We start from the raw sequence: 24,459 nt of genomic DNA, 5'->3' as shown, positions 1-24,459 counted from the left end.
ATGAATACAACAGAGATACATTCATGGACAGGCTTGCAAAAAGGAAACTTTTCTCCCCATCACCTGCTACCCATGTAATCCACATGCTCTAGATCAGTATTAGTGGTACACCATGGATTTAATAGCTTTTTACTCCCTACGTTCCTGCTATCCCACAAGGAGAGGGAGAATGAGACATAAACTAGGTAATTCTGTCCTTTAGATTTTCCTGTGGAGCAAAAGCCCTACAAAACAATACAGTCACCTTGCCCTAACGCTGTTAAGAAGCCCCAAGAACACATTGAATTCATTTTGTTATGGGAAGCATGAAATGCACATTCTTTTTCCTGACTCTCAGGCAGCAAAGCTCTTAGATATGAGTGAGCCATGTGATGGCAAATAAACTCCTTCGAGTCTGACATCCCACTCAACAGTCTCCAGGTCCTAAGGTAGTCAGGCAAATGCTATGTGAAAAGGCATTCCATTCCTGAGAACCTAGGAGAGCTCTAGACCAGCAAAAGCTGTCATAAAGGTACAAGAGTGTGGGTATGTGGGCTGGATGTCAAAGGAAGGCAAGCTGAACTTTTGTTGGACCAGGTCCTGACTCAGCTCATTCAGGAGGAAAGGAGTCCTTTAAAGGGTTGGTTTGGTGCAGTGGCCTGGCACTGGTAGAGTGCAAAAATAAAGCTCTTCACCTCTCTGAGTCTCATGTGCATATATAGGGATATCATGTGTACCAGGAATTTCTATGATGGCTCCAACTAGTCCAGAACTATCCTAGCTTCTAGGAGAGGAAATAGCCCCCATTAAGCCAATGACAAAAAATGGGAGTAATACCTAGTCATCCTCCCCCATAGGGTTGTTGTGGATGACACTATGATGAGTGTGAAACTGCAAAGTATAAGACCAATGTAAGGTATTATTAATAAAATACATCAAGATTTGGTTCTTTGAGAAGCCCGATAATCTATAACCAGAAAGAACAGCTTCTAATTAGCAAATTCAGTGTGTTATTTAATGACATGTATTATTGTATAAGGCCAGTTAGGTAGGGGGGAAAGAGGTTCTAACTACAGTGGCTTAATGACCTGTTCTCCAGAATTCAGGAATAGGCTCTACTTTTCTAGGACACAAAAGGGCAGATTCTCTAGAATGTAGATATATATAATTCAATTAGTTTTACTGATGTGATAACTTGAGTTCTATTAATGTTGAGCTTAATGGCATGCTACAGGAGCAGAGAGTAACCAGTGATTTCAGTTGATGGAGCATTGTGCTAATGCTTAATGCTAATTTCATTCTATTCCCAGTCATTCCAATCTTGGCCAACCATGTGATAGACCTGTGGTATCAGTCCCAAAAGGGTCCAGGCAAACCAGTATCAGTGAATTAATGTCATCCCATCTCCACTGCTAGGAGGGAAAAAGTAAAACCGTTTAACCTGCAGTCTGTCTCTTATAGATACCCTGTGTATTAAGACAACATATTTATTTATCATTAAGTGGACATAAAAGGAGACATGTATACAGAATTCCAGGGAATCATTCAAAAAGTTTGATTTCCAAAGATATTAATGCCTTTTCTGGGTGTACTTTTCCTAAGGAAAAATTAAATCAAGTGGTGTTTGCTGTCCCAAAAGAATCATCTTTTCCCTTTAGTAGATCCAAAATCATTTAATCCTCTAAAGGAACTGAGAGGAAGGGTTCCACGACCACATGGGAGGAGTTGCAGACCCACTGGCAGAACTGCTCTAATATGTGTCTTTACTCATGGAGACAGTTTTAGGGAGGTAAGATTGCTATGCGTGGGATGGTGACTCAGCTCCGGTCTGGGATGGTGACACATCCTGTCTCTGGGTCCTGCAGAGAGCAGGAAGAATGCCAAGGCATTTACAGTATGAGCAGGCCTGTGGAGGTTTCCAGTGTTAGTGACACTGGCATTGTCAAAGGAAATTAAATCTGCTTTTCTCAACCCTGTAAAGATTATACCAGATCAATCAAACAGATTTAGGATTCAAGTTGCTAACATCATGTTAGCTCTGTTGATTTTTTTCCCCTTGAAATTGCCATTTAGATTTGCTGCCTTTTTATATTTAGTACCAGGCTTCATGAGGGGTATCGTTGAGTCTGTGTGGTCACACAGATAAGCCCACCTTATGTGACACAGACTGTGTTTTGTGCATATTCACGTACATGCCTTCTAGTAATCACCTCAGTTAGGAGGGTCAGAGAAGCCAATATGACAAGGGAAAGAGAGAGGAACAGGCTTAATGAGTAGCATCTTAGGGGTGGTCAGGGTAGAACAAGCTATCCCCACTTGGTTTCACTGACACAGGTTCTAGCATCATTGTTTCTACCAATGGCAGTAACCTCTGGCAACGACCAGGCAAAGCTGTTAGGTAGCAATATGATCAGGTCTTAGAATTGGAAACATTCTCAGAGGCTGTCTAGTCTAGGCTAGACCTGAACAAAAATCACTTTACAGCATATACCAGAGTGGTCCTCTGGCTTTGGTTTAAAGCTCTCCTATGGTGGGAAACTCACTCCCTGTCAGTGTAGCCCATTCCTCTTTGGAATAGCTCATTATTAGGATGCTTTTCTTTACATTAAGCCTAAGTCAGCCTCTTTTGAGGACAAATAAAATAAGTCATACGCCTCCTTCGCATGACAGCCCGGCAAATATTTAGAGATAGTTATCATGGCCCTCTTCCTGAGTATTCTCTTTACAAGTCTGAATGTCCCCACTTCTTTTGACCAATGCTCATTTGGTATGAGCTCAAGGCCTTGCTCTGTGCTGGTGGCCCTCTTTTGGATGCGTGAGAAGACCTAGTAATTAAGAAGAAAGTTATAAGACCAAACAAGACTTCCTAAGGGGTAAGTTGCCTCTCCGACTTTGATTTTAAATTCCAAAAAGGGGGAAAATCCAAGCCAGAACACTAAAACAAACAAAATTTTTTTTTTCCTCTGGAACATTTGAGATTTGGAAAAATACCTTCCCAAGATTTGGTCTTCAGCAGTAAGGTGAACTGATGTGTCAAATGGACACCTGCTTGGGTATTTTTCCTTAGTTAGCCTGACCCTCCTTTAAAATTAACTTTCCTTCAAATCCTATGCAAGTTTGCCCTTTTACAATATCATGTCATCATGATGATGACCAGAAACCATCTGAATACTTTTGGCAAAGCACTGCCTTGTACATCCAGATACAAACCCATATTAGTCGCTTCCACTTAAAAGATAATGTAAGGAGCAGCTAGGTGGCACAGTGGATAAAGCACCGGTCCTGGATTCAGGAGGACCTGAGTTCAAATCCAGCCTCAGACACTTGATACTGGGCAAGTCACTTAACCTTCATTGCCTCACCCCCCCCCCAAAAAAAGATAATGTAAAGAGAAAGGGAAGTAATTCAGGTGACTGACTTTCAGGACCATTGTTATGGGGTATCTATGCTTTGGTTGGATCAGCATGAATCAAGGATCTTGGACTGAAAAATGACTTTGTCAGTTCACCTTAGATGAATTCCTACCTCCTATTCTTCTAATTCCTGTGATTTCAAGCCACCAGCTACCTAGGAGAAAGTCCTGCTCCCCTCTACCTAAACTCTCTTTGCAGTCTGGTTTGGTCCTGCCTCTCCTCAGGGTTCCTTTTCCCTACCTTCTGCCATGCCGTGTGGAACTCACACTGTAATGTTAACAAACTCCCCACCATCCTTAATCATTTCTTTTTGTGCCCCTCCATATTCTGGTAGCAAGTGAAGGTTGACTTTTTTCTCTGAAGGTATCATATCTGTTGTGGCTCCCCATTGTCCCTATGAATAGACAATATGACTTCATCATGTCCTCATGCCAGGTAATCTCTCTCCCCTCTTATTCAACTTCTTTTTGTGTGTTGTCTTTTCCATTAGACTTTGAGCTCCTAGAGGGCAAGAACTGTCTTTTGCCTTTCTTTGAATCCTCAGTGCTTAGCCCTATTCCTGGCATGTAGTAGGTACTTAAGGATTATTGATTGGCTGATTAAAAGGAGAAATCCTGAGATTACCATTCCTGTAACTCATAATTACCATTCTGAGAACATGGTGGCAGCATAAAGAGGACCTGGGAAGAACAAGATAGAGGTGGGAGATAGAGGTGAGGGTAGAGCAGAGATGGCTAAAAAGTAAGGTAGAGATGTGGATTTGGTCAAGATAAAATAAAACTGGGGACAGCTAGGTGGCACAGTGGATAAAGCACTGGCCCTGGATTCAGGAGGACCTGAGTTCAAATCTAGCCTTGACACTTACTAGCTGTGTGACCCTGGGCAAGTCACTTAACCCTCACTGCCTGGCAAAAAAAAAAAAAAAGATATAATAAAACCTAGGTAATAAAAGCACTTGGTAGAGTCTGAATTTCCTGTGGGTAAGAGGTAGAGATGATGAACGAAGCAGAGAATATATGCTACTGTAATAAACTGCATTAACATTTTTAAGCCTATGAGATCAAGGAGCTTGAGGCAAAGAAAGGAGAGAAAGTTTATGGTATAAATTGTTTTTCTGGTTTATTAATAAACTTGGGTGGGGGTTCAGTTAAATAATTAATTGAAAAAGATTTTATGTTTCTCTTCATTAATAAGGCAATATCACAACATAGTGCTTGATTGACTTAAAATCTAGGATAAAATGTATAAGGAAAAGAGCCAGGAGTAGAGAAGAAGGTATGCTTGTTGACTAATGCAGCTTATCACACAGTCACCCTGACCTTACAGAAGGTTACACAAGGAGAAAGTCATACTCTGAATCTGCTACAAACATATATAAGTAAATAAAGAATATATGTAATAGAATGTAAATACAAGGTAATGTAAGGGGGGAAGGGTAGAGAAGATGAGAGAGAATAAGAGGTCACTGAGTCCATCCCCCTCATTTTATAGATAAGGGAGCACTTGGGCTACAATTTGAATGAAGCAAGCCAGGGATTCTGAGAGGCAGAGGTGAGCAGGCAGTACATTCCAAGCCTCCAGGATACTTTTGCAAAGGCATAAAAGATATGTGATGGAATGCTGAGTGTGAGCAATACCAAGTAGTTTAAGGTTTGGCTAGACTACAGAATACTTGAGGGGAACTAATGTATATCCCTGAAAAAGTAGATAAGTGCTAGGTTGTAAAGGACTTTAAAAGTCAAACAAATGTGTTTGTATTTTATCCAAGAGCCAATAAGGAATCATTTAAGTTTCTTTAGTTGGGAAGTGGCATAGTCATACCTATGCTTCAGAACATCAACTTGTTAACTGTGGATGATAATCTGGAAAGGAAAGAAGACTATTGGAATAAAAAAGATGCAGCCCTGCAATGGAGGATCATGTAGGTAGAAAGAAAGGAATGTATGTAAGAGATGCTGTGAAGACGAGATCAATGAGACTTTGCAAGTAATAGGATTCTGGGTGGGAAGGGAAAATGAGAAATCCAAGATGGCTCTGAGGTTGCAAAGCTAAATGACCACAAGGTTGGTGGTACCTTCAACAGAAAGGAAAGTCAGACTTAGGAGCGAGTTTGGTTGGAAAGATTTTCTCTTGGCTATTTTCTTGGAGTTTGAGGTGTCTAGAGTACTGCATCTCAGGGGGCAGCTAGGTGGCGCAGTGGATAAAGCACTGGCCTTGGATTCAGGAGTACCTGAGTTCAAATCTGGCCTCGAACACTTGACACTAGCTGTGTGACCCTGGGCAAGTCACTTAATCCTCATTGCCCTGCAAAAAAAAAAAAAAGTTAGAATACTGCATCTCAGGAGAGAAACCACAATTAGATGGATAAATCTGGGAGTCATCTGCCTAAAGAAGATAATGGACACAAGGAAACCTCAAATGTCTGCCACCCCCTTTCCCATGTTGCTGAACCCTCTCGTCAGATTTTGTACTAAAGGTATTTGTTCTTATGGCATATCCCCCTAATAAACTATAATCATTATGAGGCAGGGATCATGTCCTATCTAATCTTTCTGTCTTCTCCCTATACAGCACATAGTACTTTGCACATAGTAGGCACTTAAGATTTTTTTTTAATTAATTGGGGGGGGGCAGCTAGGTGGCGCAGTGGATAGAGCACCAGCCCAGGAGTCAGGAGTACCTGAGTTCAAATCTGGCCTCAGACACTTAACATTTACTTACTAGCTATGTGACCCTGGGCAAGTCACTTAACCCCAATTGCCTCACACACAAAAAAAATTAGTCAAGCCCAGTCTCTTTTTCGCATCTAAAGAATTTCTGCATCTCAACCTAATTCACATTTTACTTAGCTTCTAACCCTTGCTTTTGAAATTTCCTACAAGTTTCCTCCTTCGCATCTTCATTTGCTTGTCTCATAAATTCCTTTGTGATATACTGACTTACCATGGCTTCCATTCTATGTAAATATAAAAAATCAAATAAGCAAAAAAAAAAAGATTACTTGTCTGAAAATAGTAACAGAGCATCTCTTTGCACACTTATTAATAGCAACTGATTTCTAAGATGCACAAATATAGTTTTCTTAGCAGCTTCATAAACAAATGTGTCAGACTCAATAATTGGCATTAAGTATGCGAAGATAAAAAATGACATCCCCACTCTCAAGGAGTTTACATTACATAGGGAAGCCAACACATATACACACATAAAAGTAATATCATTCAGTCATAGATTAAGGGCTAGAAGGAGCCTCAAGAGTCTAGTCCTGAGGTGTCAATCAGCCTCAGGCCCTGACTCAGCCCAAACTATATTAAAATGTAATTGATTCATATGCCCCATCACACATGGCCAGTCAAAGGAGTCAGCATACTTCCGTCAATGCTGCCTCTTCTAGAATCTCTTTTTGCCATTGTACCACTCATCATTTTCTCCTCCCTTAAAGTTCATAGCATCTGATCATTGACTTAACTTTTTTCAATTATATAAAATGATATTACATGCAGAAGGCACAAAACAATTGCTTTTCATCTTTACATAGAGGCAGAAAATAAGAAATGAGTTTAAACTATGTTAGGAATTTGTTGATAAAAAAAAAAGTCTTTACAAAATATGATTAACTTCTAACACTAGCTACCAAGAGACAGTTTTGAGACTATCTCTGGGAAGCTACCATTTATCTGGGAGGGTTTAGGTGTTGATCTTGAAGTAAAGGAGGGAGCAACTGACATGCTAAGATCCCTTCAGTTTCTCTTCCTGTACTACATTTGTTTGGGTTGTCATTTGCTTCACAGAAGGTTTGGTGTCACTGATACTGTAGGGCTTTACCAAGATATATATTGTACTATCATGACCCTGTACAAATAATTTTGAGTTCATGGAATTGATAAAATATTTTGGTGTCGCAGTTTGGAGATCAGATAAAACCATGGTTGGATGCAAGTTGGAAGATTTTAAGGGCAAAGAAGAGAATATTAATTGGCCAGAGAGTAGTCATCTAAAAAAGCCTTGAAACGAGGAGTAGCTACTCAAAGGAAATATGCTGAAGCAGGAAAAAAAAGACCTGGGTAATCAGAGATTGTTAGAACTTGAAGAAACTTTAAAGAGTATCTAGACCAATAACCTCATGAGGAATGAGTAAAACAAGGCCCAGAGAAACTGTGTGACTTTGTTCAGTATCCCACAGATGGTTAGTGCCTGAGGCAGGACTGAAATTCAGATCTCCTGACTCAAAGTTCCTTATTCATTCCACCATACCAAGGTCCACTTGATAAAGTGGTGCAAGGCAGAATTCAGGTACACAGAAGCACTAAGTGAGGACTCAGGTGAGGATTATAGAGAGACTGTGATGTGAAGCTGTATAGCTATCCCAAAGACTGTCAATCAATGAAAAGAAGAGCTACATCAGAGACTGGTGCTAAAGACAAGCATTGATAGGTCTGGACATTTCCTTGAATTAAAACTGTTAAAAATCAGGCTGCAGCATACTCTTTGTAAGTCATGACATCTTATGCCTTTAACTCATTTACACATGTTAGTTTGTCCCACCCACCCTCACCCAAAAAAAAAGAAAGGAAGGAAGGAAGGAAGGAAGGAAGGAAGGAAGGAAGGAAGGAAGGAAGGAAGGAAGGAAGGAAGGAAGGAAGGAAGGAAGGAAGGAAGGAAGGAAGGAAGGAAGGAAGGAAGGAAGGAAGAAAAATAAAAATAGCTGCAAACAAAATGCTAGGAAATCATCTGTTTGAGAACTGTCCTGCATCTAGTTGGCTTTCTGACCTTGGTAGTATTTTAACTCTTCATGGGTAATTCATATGCCCCTAGGGTATTTGTTGGGGGGGGGGTAAAGATAAGCTTGTGGTGCATAGTGTCACTCTGTTCTTCCCAGCTTTCTGTGCTTGGTGAGGCCACAGAAAGCAGACTTTGGCTTTGCCCAGGAAGAACTTACATAAAGCTGAACCTCAAATACTGACCTACCATGGCAAACATGATGATGACTATCAGAGACAAGATTAATTCGATGAAATTAACTCATTGAATCACCTGTTGCAGTTTCACTAAGAAACTTGGTTTCTTATTTTGGCAAATTGAATTAAAATAAAATGCATGAATAGTGAATTGTTATGAAGCAAAGAGAAATCGGGATTTTCCTCACTGGTGTGTAGTGATTGGAGGGGCCCACAGAGGGATAGAACTATATTTAGTTTTAATGAAATGCTTTAAAATCAAATTCTTCCACCATGTCACAGAGCTAGTTCGGGCCTGTAGGTGACTACATATATATTCCAAGCACATTCTTGGGGAAATGTGTAAAGAAGAAAAAAAAGGAAGAAAAATTTCTTCCCTTTGACATGGTGCTTTTTCATCCAAGGATTTCAAAGCACTTTTGCCAATATATACTGTTATCTAGAGAACAGAATAACCCTACAGAAAAGTGTCAGTTTCTATATAATACATGAAATCCCCTGGATAAGGTAAAAAGGGGACAGATGGAAGTATATTTTAATGTAATCCATCAATGCCAAAGGCCATTTATGCACTGTTATAGAAAGTAAGTTATCTTTAAACACCAGTGGCAAAAGCTGTGGTTTTTTTAACCTTCCTGAATTGCCTGGGCCAGGGGAGGGGGAAGAGAATTTGGCTATAGTTTTCTCCCAGTTTTTGGCTGCAGCTCTGAACAGGCAAAGTGAATTTCATTGTTTTCATCCTGATTATGGGGGGGGGCAGAGATAATCCTAAATGTTCTTTTTGTTGCTGGGGGATAGAGTTTGTCAACGGTGGGAAGAATGTTGGGTGACTATGATTAGAAATCATTTTGCTACTCCCATTGTCTGTTTTCCATAAGCATCAAATGGGTCTGGCTACTGTAAACCACAGCTAGACCCAGGGAGTGTGTGACTACTACTCAGCAGGATGCACTCCCCTAGGGTGGGGACAGCCTCAGTTTATTGCTGGTGTCACCCTGTAAGTAATATGACTCTGGCTCAAAACTTGCTCTCTAATACACAGTCTGTGCCACAGCCTATATAAGCTTGTCTAAAAATAGACTTCTACAAGCACAGTGGCACAATTTCCAAGCAGGACTGGGCAATGTGAAACTTCAGAGTGAGATTAGAGCCCTATGAGAAGGCATTCATGGTCTCCCTTCAGGTGTGTGGAGAGCTGCTTTATGGGATCATGGAGTTCAAGAAGAACAGGAATTGATAAACATGGGCAATCTATATCACAGTATGCATGTTATAAGCAAGAACCAAGGAGATGCAGCACCAGGGAGGCAGGCAAGGTGTGGAGGAGAATGGATAGCAGAAGACTCTTAGGCAATAATCATGGAGCAGGCCCAAATGGGATAACTATGGCAAAGAAATTTTTACATAGCATTGGCAGCATGAAAGCTGGTTAACAAGCAGTAAGCTAGAGCTAGAGGATGGTGAAGAAAACACAGGGACAGGCAGAGCAACTCAGGGGCCACCTGGCTGGAATGGGAACCCTCTGTGTATCTGAGCATAGACTTCTGGCCAACCTGGGAACCAGTGTGACCAAAAGCATCAGGTTTTGCAAACCTATCATTTAATTCCCAAATATTTACCAAGTGCCTATTTGTATTTATAGCTATACTAGGAAAAGAAAAGGGAAGAAGCATTTATATAGTACCTACAGTGTGCCAGGCACTGTGATAAGTGCTTTTACAAATATTATCTCATTTGATCCTTACAACAACCCTGAGAAGTAGGTGTTGTTATTATCTATGGGGTATTATGAAAAATGAAGCTACTATGAATAACATATCTTATCCTCTATATAATATAGCACTTATTTGAGGCAGCTAGGTGGCATGGTGGAGAGAGCAGTGTCCTGGGAGTTAGGAAGACCTGAATTCAAATTCGACATCAGGGCCAGCTAGGTGGCGCAGTGGATAAAGTACCGGCCCTGGATTCAGGAGTACCTGAGTTCAAATCCAGCCTCAGACACTCGACAGTTACTAGCTGTGTGACTCTGGGCAAGTCACTTAACCCCCATTGCCCCGCAAAACCAAACCAAACCAAAAAACAAACAAACAAAAATTTGGCATCAGACACTTACTAGCTATGTGACCCTGGGCGAGTCACTTTACACTGATTGCCTACACATACACACAAAACACTTATCTCAAGTTAGGGTAGTGGCAGGAGGACCCAGTGAGGGAAGAGAAATCGAATCCAATTAGAATTAGATTATACACTCTTTGAAGGCAGAGACTGTCTTTCTATTTTTTATTTTTATCCCCAGAATCTGATGCATAGTAAGTGCTTAATAAATGTTTACTGACTGACTGATAGGAGAATCAGTATAGTGCCGTGTCATGGAAGTCAAAGTCAAATCATTTCAAAAGGGATAGAAATAGTCACTGGTGTCAAAAGCAACTGAGTAATAAAGGAAAAGGATGGAGAAAAGGCCAGTGAGTTTGGCAACAGTGTTTAGCATAGCATGTCATAATCTGGGCAACATGCATTTTTTTTTAATCCACTTGGTTTTTCTTATGTAGAAATAAACTGGACTATGTGGTGACATTCATCAAGAAGTGGCATGAAGAAAAGGAGGTGGGCTCGGCATGTAACAAGAGCGAGGGGTAACAGCTGGATAGGCCTCTTTGCTGCCCTCATATGCACAAAAATGTTGAAAGAACAAGATGCCTTAGAAGTTTTCCCCTATGAAGTATTGATGGGGAAACATGGACATGGTATAGATGGGTTTCAGTCAATAGTGACAGAGAGAAATGAGATCACCAATTCATTAAATACTGAAGTATCACTAACTATTCCCTGAATACCCTCTGGCTGCTGATGGCAGAAGAAGGCTACCTAGCTGTTTTCCACCATGAGTGCTGATGAAAAATCAGTCTGACATCAATAATTTTCTTGGAATAAACCACAAGTTTTCACTGAAAATTAATTATACAATTTTTTTTTAACTAGGAGGAAGACTAACTGGCTTCTGAGAATAGTATTTTCTTTATCTTTTTTTTTTTTTTTTGGTGGGGCAATGAGGGTTAAGTGACTTGCCCAGGGTCACACAGCTAGTAAGCATCAAGTGTCTGAGGTCGAGTTTGAACTCAGGTCCTCCTGAATCCAGGGCCAGTGCTTTATCCACTGGGCCACCTAGCTGCCTCCAAGAATAGTATTTTCAAAATATCTCTTGCATCTTTTCCCTTCTGTCTTTACTCACACAGCTTTTATGCTAGTTCAGATCCTCATCACCTCTTACTGAAGTCATAGCCTCCTAAATCCTTTCTCTGTTTCCAGCTTCTCTCATCCATCTTCCATATAGCTACCAAAATAATCTTTCTAAAGCATGGGTGTTTGACCATGTTACTCCATCTACTCAAGAAACTTCAGTGGCTCCCTATAAAAAACAGAGTCCTTAATTTGGCATTTGAAGCCTTTCACAATCTATCTCCAGCCTACTTTTTCTAACATATTTCACACTACTCCTCACATTCCCATTAAACTGTCCTACTTTGTCTTCCCTAAACTTGGTATTCTATTCCCCCACCTCCATACCTTTGCACAGGCTGTGACAACACTACCATCTGGTGATCCCTGCCATGCCTGTAGCTCACTCCTGCCCCACTCTGCCTTTTGGAATCCTTAGCCTCCCTTAAGGCTCAGCTCAGATGCCATTTTCTTCATGAAACCTTTCCTGAACTCCCTAGTTTTTTTTTTTGTTGTTGTTGTTTTTTTGTTTTTTTAGTGAGGCAATTGGGGTTAAGTGACTTGCCCAGGGTCACACAGCTAGTAAGTGACTCCAGGGCCAGTGCTCTATCCACTGCGCCACCTAGCTGCCCCAACTCCCTAGTTTTTAATGTTCTCTTCTTCCTCAAACTATTGTACCTGTATATATTTTCATGTCGTCTTTCCCCATTAGAATGTAAGGTCCTTGAGGACAGGGAATGTTTTCCAAGCTTATCTTTGTATCCCTAACACCTAGCCCAGTGCCCTCCACATTGTAAGCATTTAATAAATGCTTGTTGCTGTTAAATAAAAATGTCACTGGTCATCTGCAAGAGAGTATTTCAATAGAGTAGTGGGGATAGAAGCCAAATTGCAGGTTGGTGAACAAGGGGAGTGAGTAAAGAGGAAATTGGGGAAAATAGGTACATAATATTCACTTGAGAAAGTTGGCAGTGAATGTCAAGAGAAAAATGGGATTGTAGCTCAAGACAGCAACGAGCTCAAGCAAAATATTTTGGAGGCCAGTACATTTTTTGAAGGCAAAAGGGAAGGAGCCAGTGAAGAGTGGGAAAGATGCTGCAAGTGCCAGGAATAAGTGATGAGGTCCTAGCCTCTGCCATGGACACACCTCAAGGGAAAGGGAAAATCTGTGTTGGCTCAGACACGTGACAAAACTGAATCTGGGGCAGCCAGCTCTCTGTTGGTGTTCTAGGAGTGAGGACTTCCAGAAAACTTGCTAGATGTGGCCATGGGGACACATTTGTAGGTTATCTTCCTTGGACTGGCAGCTTATGAGCAGAAGTCAAAAACACACATGAAGGGGAAGACATCTCTGGGCTAAGACCCATCAATCAATTGACATTTATTAAGCACCTACTGCGTGCCAGGCACTATGCTAAGCTCTGGGGATACAAAAAGAAGCAGAAAATAGTCCCTGCCTTCAAGGAGCTCAGAGGGTCACTCAACTAGTAAATGTGAAAGGCAGGATTTGAAACTTGGCCAAGAAGACATTTACTAGCTGTATGACCTTGCATAAATCATTTAACCTTTCTGAGCCTCAGTTTCCTTATTTATAAAATAAGAGGGTTTGACCAGATGGCTTCTGAGTAAGATTCCTGATCTTAAGTCACAGGATTGGGGACAGCCAGCATAGTGAAATCACAGGAAAAATTAATGAATAATAAGAGAACACTTAGCAAGTTGTCTGGAAGGCCCAGAACATAGAACAGAAATAAGGTGATAATGATGATGATTGATGATTGATGATGCATGAAAGTATTGCCAGGCAACAATAGCAGGGTCTTAGATGAAGACAGTTAACATGATTTTTTTATCGGATGAGGGTCTTCTTTAGCATGAGCAGGAGCAAAGATAGCAATGATGGAAGTGATCCAAGATTGAGAACTGGTACAACAGATGCAGCAGGGAGCATAGGAATCTAAGGTGTGGGTAAGTGCAACATCTCAGTAGCCAATAATAGAGTCCAAGTTTGTATGGGGAGTCAATTGTTGCCAAGATTGGCAAATGGTGTAGATGAGATGAGGAGATAAAACACAGTTAATCCATGTGATAGGGAACAACAGGGGTTCTGGGTCAATCATATGAGTTCTGACTGTACCCCCTAAGAGGGATCATTGTCAGTGGTATCATCTTCAAATAGGTAGGACAGTGAACTAATCATAGACTTTTTATAACAATCAGTGTGATTCCAGCAGGGAAAGAAATGCTGAAATGCCAGAATTGGTCTTTCTGAAACAAGATTTTGGTAAAAGAAAAAATCCCGCCCCCCCAAACCCTAATCTGATGCACACTTGATGATGAAAGCAGTCAAGCTGTGATGGATTGTTTGTGACATGCTACCAAGTCTGAACCATGTGGCTTCTCCCAAGCTGAGCACAGCCAATGAGGGCAGGAGAAGAGGGGGTGGAAAAAATGCTATTGTCAAAAGTATTGGAGAAAGAGCTGCAATCCGGGGCCAGGAGTTCACTGTCTAATTCATTTGACCAGCATTTACTGAACATGACACTGTTCTGAGTGCTGTGGGGAATACAAAGATGAACAAGCTATTATCCTTCTTAAGCTTGAGTCTAGTAGAAAATATAAGATATGTACCCAAATAATTAGAATACAGGGCAAAAATCTAGCTTCTTTGGTACTTGGAGTGGAATCTGTGGATTACATCTGTGAATCCATGGTCCTCCACTCAAAAACACCAAACCAAAAGAAAAGTGGAGACTCCCTAGTGAGGGCCTCTTCAGTGAATTTATACAATGCTGAAAACAATTCTTAATTTCTTAGAATTCCTTTTTGGGGGGATTTTATCACAATAAACATATCTGTCACTTTTCTGGTCAAACCAGCAAAATCTATTGCAGCTGGTCAGCTGGAAAAAAAAAAAACCTCAGGAAACTTGCAGAAAATGGATAGCAGAAATTATAGTTTATCTCTATTCGGCTTAAGGATAGTTTGTTTATTCATCAGTCTTTCTCAGTATAGCAGCTTTCCAACAAGATTGCCCTGCCCCAGCCAGAGGCTTCCTGAAATGGTAGCCTTTTCTGAGACATGCCACCATACTAGCTAGTGATTGAAACAGACCTTGAGCCCTGCCTTCAGGGGACTCCTAATCCACAGAAAGAAACCAACAGAAGCTTTCCCCCCCTCCCTCCAATGAGACTAGGATGCAGGCCCTTGAAAATCTATTTCACTGGGGGAGGAAAAAAGGGGGGCAGGATCACCTATCCCTTAGATACTACCCTGCCACTGTTCCAAATGAAAATTGGTGATTAACTTTGGTATTATGGTAATATGACCAAATATGGGGCAGCTAGATGGTACAGTGAATAGAGCACTGGCCCTGGAGTCAGGAGGACCTGAGTTCAAATCCGACCTCAGACAATTGACACTTAGTAGCAGTGTGACCCTGGGCAAGTCACTTAACCCCAATTGCCTCATCAAAAAAAAAAAAAAATAGTGACCAAATATGTAGTGCTGACTGACCCAGAATACATAAAACAGCCTGGGAACATGCAGCAGCAAATGGTTATTCTTCATTTCTGGAGAAACTGAAGCAGTAAGAAACCATATCCCCATCACACAGAAACTAGTCACAGAATCACAAAATTTGAGAAATGGAAGGGACATCAGCAGCCCATGACCGAAAGGAATGCCCACATAGAATCCTGGATCCAGGCAGCCCTATTCCCAATCTGATGATATCTATCTCTTCATAGAAAGGTTGGTGTGGGAAGGAAGAAGGAGAGATGGTCCTACCTGCCTGGAAGATAGACTGGGAAAACAAGCCCTGATCTACAGCCTCAGGGCCCTAAGAATTCGGCAAGCATTTATCAGGCATTGAGTTTTTACAGAATCAGGCACTGAGCCTGATAAAAATTAGGCATTGGGCCCAAAAGAAATTTAATGGACTCTGTATCTTCTTTCCTTTTTTATTTTGTTTTCTGGGGATGAGCTAACCGAGGGAGACCTTAAGTGTATTAAGTGTTGCAAGTAGAAAAAGCTGCTTTTCTGCAAGGAAAAATAATGAAGAGGCATTAGCTAGTGCTGAGTTTGCCATTCTAAAGAAAAGCTGCTTTTCTAATCCCCATAAAAGTGTCTCAATAGTGCTGCTAGGTTGGGGCCAGTGTCCTTGGTTCATCCATTGTTCTTTCTACCTCATTGTCTGAATGAATAAACTATTTCCTGAGGCCCAGGTAAAAACTCATTAGTTTCTCTTAAAGAGCTACCTTTCTCCATTACAGTCTGGAAATGTAGATGACCCTAAGCTGCCAACCCAAAATCAGTGAAGAGCAAATTTCTGAGGTTTCATGATACGGGAAGTCCCTTCCTTAGTGTCCCCTTTTCATCCAGAGCCCCAGTTAAACCTGAGGCAAAGTTCCCAATGATTTTCTAACATCATAGGTATGTATTCTTCATTTACACCCATTACTTTAAGGAAAGCAGACTGTTGAAGTGAAAGATTGGCCAAATCTGCTTCAATCCCAGACAAATTTCAAAATCCATTCAAAATCATCTTGGTGTGGTAGCAAGAGGGCCTACCTTCAAGTAAAGGAGACATGTACTATTTTGCGGCATTGGGGAAGTCAAGCATCGCAGTGTCTCTGGGCAACCCTGAGATTAAAAGTTAAAAATGAGCTGGAGATCTGCATTGGCAAAAGGAATTTCCATAGCAGCAGTGCCTTACAGTAATGAAATGACAGGATGGGCCCTGAAATAAATAAATAATAAATCCTGTGGTTTGTCAGCTCCTACCCTACAATCCTGACTTGTTCTCCACCCTGCCCCCAGCCCTCCACACTCACACAAATTCCCTACAGCAGAAGCCATTTCAGGTTGAGGCTGATGAAGAGCAATCTTTAAATTCCTCCATTAATTCTTTGGCCACTTGTTTGGTCCTGTGACTCTGACCAAATCCAGATCAGGTGTGTTTATTTTGGATAGCACGGTGCCCAGCTCTGCTGTCCAGGCATGGCCCTTCGAGATCCGTCTGCAAAATATTAGCTTTTGATATTTTTAAGGAAAGAACAATTTTCACCAGATTTCATGTCTTCAGCAGTTCAGTTGGAAATATAATCATGCGATTTGTGTTTGAAAGGATGGCCACTTTTCCATTTGCTTGCCTTCCCTGCCTTTTCTCCTTCCAACGCAGAGCCTCCGTTCTGTTGTTCCCCGAGAGGCAATCCCATTAGAGAAATCCTCCTTCAACCCTTCCTTCAGGTGAAGAGGCCTGTTGTACTCACTCAACCAAAAGAAAATGCTTTCTGTCTTAAGCTTTAATCGGGACAAGAGGGAGGTATGTCCCACTAGAAGACCATATCTGTTGCTTGTCTTCTAGGCCACTTTACAGATTCTTATTCCCTGAAGTTTCCATTCAAGTGTAACCCCATATAGGCAGCCGGGGTTGTTTAGGAAAGAGCACTTTTCATAGCTTGAAGAAGAGCCTGAAGAATCATGGGAGGTGGCAGCCAAGTAAGGATGGGGGAGTCTGGGAACATTGGTGCTCCTCAGAGAGGGCCCCAGGGCTACAGACATCACCAGCAGGGAGAGTTGATTGATCAATCCCTACTACAGTGGATTGACTATAATGGTGAGCAGTTGGAGCCTTGTCTAGCTCACTGATAGGCTGAAGGAGTGATCTGCCCAGACCAGACATAACTTGTGCTTTTCCTGTGCCTGTCTTGCCCTGGGACCTGGTGAATTTATACATTCTCTACTTCTTTCTTCCCCTTCCACCCTCCCAAAGTTATTGCCTGGCAAACTGGCATAGTCTACTCTTTGGTAGTTTCTCGCTCTTTTAAAGCTTCATTTTGCTGTTTGCACTTTTAGAATGGCTTTTGTCTACAAATAAAGATAAGCTGATATATTGAATTCAGAGAGCTTGCTTTAGAAGCCTGTGTAAGAAGAAGAAATGTAGTGATTAGCATATACATTTTCAGAGTATAGCATATGGCAGAGAGACCTGTGTCTGCTCAGTGATATGGGAAGGTAAAAGATTTCTTCCCTAGACTGGGGGCTCCAAGATTGCTAGATTCTATGGTATAACCAGATCCCTAAAATAGGGGGAGAAAGTAAAGTGATGAGGCCTATCACCATGGACTTTAAAAAAATAAAGAGAGAAAACATAATCGTACATTAAGCTATGTGGGGACACAAAGTACACTTCAATAGGATAAGGTATGAGCTCGAAAATGCCCTCTGCCTTTTCTTCGCCCTGTTCCCTCTCCCTCTCTTCAATATTGGTTGTAAGAAGGAACAACAATAAAAAGAGATGTCATATTATCATCTATTTAGGGGGTGATAGTGGGAATCACCACGGGTGCTGAAAACTTGGACTATATCCCCCCAAATGTCAAGTGAGGTTGTTAAATGGTCCATTATTTTCTTTTACTGAAGCAGAAAGATACTTTGGTGATCTCTGAATAGAAAGCCAGGAAAGAGTAATCAACAAGTCTCTAAAGACGTGTTGATAAATTTAAAGTTAACCTCCCAGTCAGAGAGATGGAAATATAAATGGTCTTAAGAATTTTGAAAGTTGTGGCAGAAGCTATTTGGAATTAGTTTTAAAGTACATTTATATTATGAAGACCTAAACAGCAGTGAGAGAGGTTCCAAGGAATTATGGTAACGGCAAAGAAAATGGAGACAAGGAACCTCACCAGAGCCCTAGTGAAAAGTTGGCAGGAATAAGAATGTAGGAGCAAGTTAATTCAATTCAAGAAACATTTATTAAACATCTTCTTTATGTGAAGCACAGTTATAGGAGACAGGGTAGATAGATAGGAATGGCATAGGTTTTTTTCAAAGAGGTTACAATCTAATTGTAGGGGGATGGGAGAAGGACGGAACATGTAACTGGGATACAATAGAGGGCTGTGATAAATACGAGGGGAAAAGGTACAAACAAAGTGCTCTGAGAAATTAGAGAAAGGGTAGGTCATTTTCAGGTGAGTAGATTAGAGAAGTCTTCTTGGAGAAGGTGATACCTGGTGTTGGCCTTAAAGGGAGAGTAGAATTTGGGGGGGGGGGTGGAGATTACAATAATAATAGCTTACATTTATATATATTACCTAAAGACCGACAAAGCACTCCCCAGCAATGATCAATCGCATGATGCAAACGGTGCAGATATATAACAACAAAAAGAAAAGACTATCTAACACATTTATTTTTAATCCAGTCAGGAAAAGGGAGATCCTTTAAAAGTACTTTTGAGATAACTCACCTGTATATAATTTGTACCACTAATTTCCTTTACACAATAGCAAAGTTTGTGGATGTGAAATGTCTCTGTGTGGCCCACAATGGATGCAATAGGATAAAGGGGTAACCTCCAGAGGGTACTAAAAAGCCAGGATCCCCAAGGACTGTCTTTGGTGAGAGAAGTCATCTCTCCCTTTCACCCTTGGGCGGTGTCAGAAGAGAGGAAATTTAAGAACTACTGGGGATGACACAAGATCATATGCCCTGTGAAGAGTATAGGCAGAATATGAAAATCACTGAAAGTTTTTTTCCTATGTTTGGGAGGATGCAGCCACATAACCATTTAGGACTTTAGGAGAGTCAGATTACTTACATCATAAAAAAACATCGAAACACGAAGCATTCCATAGACTCTTATTTATGAACATAAGACTCAAACCTCCATATACATAATGGTCACTATTTCCCTGGCCAGATCTTCCTGTCTTTTGGTTGCTGTATAAACCACAAATAGTAATTCTTTTGCCCTATTTTCCTATGAGTGGCATACATACTAATGAATGAAAATGAAGAGGATCGCAGTTTGCATGCATATGCTACTGCATGGCATGGTCCTGGACCACAGCCTGGGTATTAAATATGCCAGGGGACACAAAAAAACATTCAAGGCAAGGCTGGGACATGGCCCTATCCATAAGCCAATAATTCAGAGTCTCACATCTAATTTTTAAAGGCTTACAGAGTCATAGAATCTCAGGTTTGGAAGGGACTTCAGAGGCCATCTAATCCAACATCTCCCCAAACAAGACTTCCCTCTACAACTTTCATAACAAGGTTTTGGGGCAGCTAGGTGGTGCAGTGGATAGAGCACTGGCCCTGGAGTCAGGAGGACTTGAGTTCAAATCCAGCCTCAGACACTTAACACTTACTAGCTGTGTGACCCTGGGCAAGTCACTTAACCCCAATTGCCTCACCAAAAACAAAAACAAGGTTTTTAGGCACCTCTTGAAGATCTCCAGAAACAGGGGGCTAACTACACCCTTGAAAGGCATCTACTCCACCTTTAGACACCTTTAACTGTAATTTTTTACTTACCTGGAGCCAGAATATGCAGCAATTTCTACCCATTGGTCCTAGTTTACCCTCTGAAATTGAGCTGAACAAATGTAAGCCCTTATCCAAATGTTTTTCAGTTCTTTCAATCATGTCCAACTCTTCATGACTCTGTTTGGAGTTTTCTTGGCAAAGATACCAGCATGGTTTGCCATATCCTTTCTCTAGCTTATTTTACAGATGAGGAAACTAAGGCAAACAGGGTGAAGTGACTTGGTCAGGTTCACACAGCTAGTAAATGTCTGAGGCCAGATCTGAACTCAGGAAGATGAGTCTTCCTGACTCCAGGCCTGGTACTCAATCCACTGAGCCACTAACCTTTCAATTGCTGCTAGCGATGCACTCCACTCATGTACTATGCTGTGGTCTCCATTACCTTTACCATCCTGGTCACTGCCCCCCCCCCCACACTAATGTATTTCCTCTCAGTTCCCTTTAGTCATATCTTGGATCATAAAGTCCCCCATTTTCTATACATCATTTTGGGGGGTTTTGTTAGTTTTGGGGGGTGGTTGTTTTTGGTTTGTTTTTGGTGAGGCAATTGGGGTTAAGTGACTTGCCCAGGGTCACACAGCTAGTAAGTGTTAAGTGTCTGAGGCCGGATTTGAACTCAGGTCCTCCTGAATCCAGGGCCGGTGCTCTATCCACTGCTCCACCTCGCTACCCCACTATACATCATTTTGTAAAGGAACATGTGATCATGGGGGCACTAGGAGTGGATAGTAAAGAATTAAAGGAAATGCCTATCCCCCACCCCCACCGCACCTTATCCCAGGATGGGAGAACCATAGAATGCCTCGTGGTCCTCCCCAGGAATTGCCTCTGTGCATCCCCTATAAAGACTCCTGAGAGCAGCCGGGGAATGTCAGAGCATGGGCCCTCCCTGCCTCCTCGGATACTGATCACTGGCAGCAGCTGCAACAACAGCATCTTCAGACATAAAGAAGAATGATGTTCTGCAAGAGTTCATACTGAGGCTGGCTTTAGAAGTTTGTTATACTCCTCCTTATTTGAGATCAGGATCTTCAGATTTTCGAAATTAACATCTCCAGAATGGATGCCAACCCAATCAGAACCTCCAGATCCTTCAAAACATTTAGTGTAAGGGAAACCATACTTGGTGCTCAAAGGACCATTATTTTAACACGGGTCGACCTCCGTCGATATGCTTGCCTCAGCACTTTTGACAAATCCATAGATTTACTTATATCCTACAAATGTTTGTAGACTATTTCTACACAGTGTAATAATAGTAACTGCTTCCATTGTCTTAAGTTTATGCAACTGGAAACCTGGTCCAGTGCCCAGAATTTGCCAATTTTTTTCCTATTGTTTATTATCATTGTCATTACTATAGTAGCTGGAATGAAAATCCCAAAGAGGGAAAAATTAGTTTCATTCATTCATTCATTCAACAGTCACTAATTAAGCATTGACTACATGTTGAGCACTGTGCTAGGCACTCAGAATATAAAAATGAAAAGAGGACAAAGCCTAATCTCATGTTTTCATTCTACTGGAAAGAAACAACATGTTTGGAGAAAATTAAATACAAATGACATACAAAGTGATTTCCAGAGGTTCCTGTAGGAGGTGTCACTTGAACTGAGCTTTGAGGAAAGAAGGGATCGTAGCACAGTTCTGGAAAAAAGAGCATACTAAGCATGGGGTGGGGGTTAGTTTGTACAAAGGCACTAATGCAGGAGACAGAATACTGGGGGGGGGGGATAGTGTATGTGAGTGTATATGTGTGTGCATGTGTATATGCATGTTTGTGTATTGCATGTCTGTGTGTGTGCCTGTGTGTGTAGAAGAGTTAATATAGGAACTAAGGACTGAAACTTGGTTTCACTGATACAATTGCATTCCTGAATGTCTTCAACAAGTGCACATTGGCATCTTTTCTGCAACTTAGTCTTAGCCAGTCTGTATCAGGAGTAGATCTGCAATCAAAGTCATCCTGGCTACGAGGTCAACTCTCAGGGTTGAGCATATTATCTCCCCCTGGTTGGAGGCAGAGAGTGTACTAGAGGACAGAGTCTCTGGTCTTAGATAGATGACTCATGTGAAAGGAAATGGGTGATAGGGCATGTGTCCAGTCTTTGATCCTGCCTGAGACCTGAGACCTGAGACCTGAGACCTGAACTTCCTAAAAATCATCTAGATATTGGTACAATGTGGCCATCCTTACAAATGAGGGTGTTCCCGTTAGCAAAGTTAGAGTATTAATGGTAGGAGAGGAATTCTGGTGTTAGAAGGAAAAACCGCCTTAGAGACCCAGTCTATAGCCTGGTCCTATTATCCTAAAAGGAGGTGCTCATCAGTGGGGTTTCTTATTCTAACTCAGGAGCTAGACCAAGCTTACCTAAGAGATTTTGTAATAGTCCCAGTGTAAGCAGAATTCCTGCCCTATAACAAATCACAATAATTTGACACATGGAATTTCATTTTTTACTATATAGTTTCATTGAAATTGTTAAATTTCAAAAGGAAATGGAAGCTGACTTTTGCTTAGCTATGGTACAGTGACTTAAAAGACTAAAAAGATTTATGGTACACCAGATAGAAGCAGAAAAATTCTAAAATGAGGAGAAAGATTCCTCAGGTGTCATATTCAGTTGGATGGTTTTGAGACCACTTACCCTGGCTAGGGGTTATATGTCACCCTGGCCACCTTATAGTACCATGCCCCTTATGGCTTTCACCAGTAGGGAACTCAGGGAAGTATTTGTGCCTCCTTGATGCCAAGGGCTATCCACACCTTCTGAGATGCCTCACATTTTCCACTTAGGAATGCCTGTGGTTGGCTGACATTTGACAATAAACCCTCAAAACCTTAGCAATAATGGACTGCAAAATATATGACAAATTAATAATCATCAAAACTATTTGGTACTAGTTTAAAAATAGAAATGTCAGTCATTGATACCGATTATGTTCACAATATACAAAAGCAAATGAGCATAGTACCAAAGCTTTAGATAAATCCAAAGACCCTATCTACTGGCTTAAGGACTATTCAACAAAATCTTTGGGGAGAACTATAAAGAAATCTGGTAGAAATTAGGTTTAGGCCAGCATCTCATACAACACACCAAGATTAGCTTCAAGTTAGTGTATAACTTAAATATAGAAGGGTACATCATAAAACAAATTAGAGGAGCAAGGAAGGAAGTACCTTTGCCAAATATAGATGGGGAAAGAGTTCATGGCTATAAAGAAGAGACCTCGGGGGCAGCTAGGTGGCGCAGTGGATAGAGCACCAGCCCTGGAGTCAGGAGTACCTGAGTTCAAATATGGCCTCAGACACTTAACACTTACTAGCTGTGTGACCCTGGGAAAGTCACTTAACCCCAATTGCCTCAATTAAAAAAAAAAAGAAGAAGAAGAGACCTCTTACTACTGTAGACCTAGCTGACATTTTTATATGAGGTCTCTTCTTTATAGCCATAGTAAAAAAAAAAAAATAGCTGTAATCTCTCAGGAATTTTCAGCTGCCCTTTAAGTTGCTGCTTCTTATTTCTCTTCTGACATCCACTTTCAAACATTCTCATCCTACCCAGCCCTCCCAGCCCCCTGTACCCATAAGCTTCCCTGACTCCTCCAGCCCTCATTCATATACCCTCCTAGCACTTAACTGCCTTTAGAACTTTGCATTGTTCCATACCTTTTCAAATTTATCTAACTTTCCCCTCAACTAAATTATCAGCCACTTGGCTCTGGTACCAAGACACATTTGTAAAATAATCTTCATATCTCTCATAGCATCATGTACACCTTAGATGCCAAATAAACGTTGATTGGTTGGTAAACCAATTGGTATAAAATCTTAAAGTAGGGTAGAACAGATTTCCCACCTCCTCCCCCAGGATGGCTCCTTTCAGAAAGGTCCCAAGTGGACAAGTCTACCTTGTGAAAGCTGGCTTCAGCATTGGTCATCATTTAAAAATAGTATTGATGCAAAATAAATTTACAGGAAACCTATAGTATCCAAAATGCTAAATATAAAAACATGGTATGTATGATTTTATTCCATAATAACAGTGTCTCAGATGTAACCTGTTCAGTAACAGGGCACACTACATCCTATAACTTTACAATACATTGGCTCATTCACATTCCCTCTCAACACAAAAGTACCCTCCCCTCAACTCTTCCTGTCCCCCACTCCTCCACCACCCCAGGGATTCTTTAGTGTGATATTTTCTCTCTAAATTTTCATGTGGCATCAGCCCAACTCCTACCACTTTCCCCTCCTTCCTTCAACATCAGCTAATTAATGATGCGGAAGCAGGAAAAGGATATTTCTCCCGTGTGTGGTTCTAAGAACTAATTACCAACATTCTCGCATAAGAGGCACTCTGGCCTGTCTCCCTCTCCATCATCCTCTTCCTTTTCATCCTTGACTTGTCCTGTTTCTCTCCCAGACAGCCTCTTGCCTCAGGCTGGGAGTTCTCTATTACTGTTTCATCTCTTTTCCATCCCTCTGGATATGACCGTAGCCAGAAACTCGGGCCAAAACCAGCAAATTGATCACCAGG

At 41.3% G+C, this 24,459-nt stretch overlaps 1 protein-coding gene across 1 annotated transcript in view; it reads left to right on the top strand.

Moving 5' to 3' along the window:
- The window catches only part of KIF6 (kinesin family member 6), a 511,996-nt gene that overhangs the window by 390,503 nt on the left and 97,034 nt on the right, over positions 1 to 24,459 (top strand). The window lies entirely within an intron of this gene.

The sequence above is a fragment of the Dromiciops gliroides genome, chromosome 4 (genome assembly GCF_019393635.1).
Source record: "Dromiciops gliroides isolate mDroGli1 chromosome 4, mDroGli1.pri, whole genome shotgun sequence".
NCBI classification, from domain to species: domain Eukaryota; kingdom Metazoa; phylum Chordata; class Mammalia; order Microbiotheria; family Microbiotheriidae; genus Dromiciops; species Dromiciops gliroides.
The sequence above is the reverse complement of the archived record's forward strand: the minus strand, read 5'-3'. Positions and strand labels throughout refer to the sequence as shown.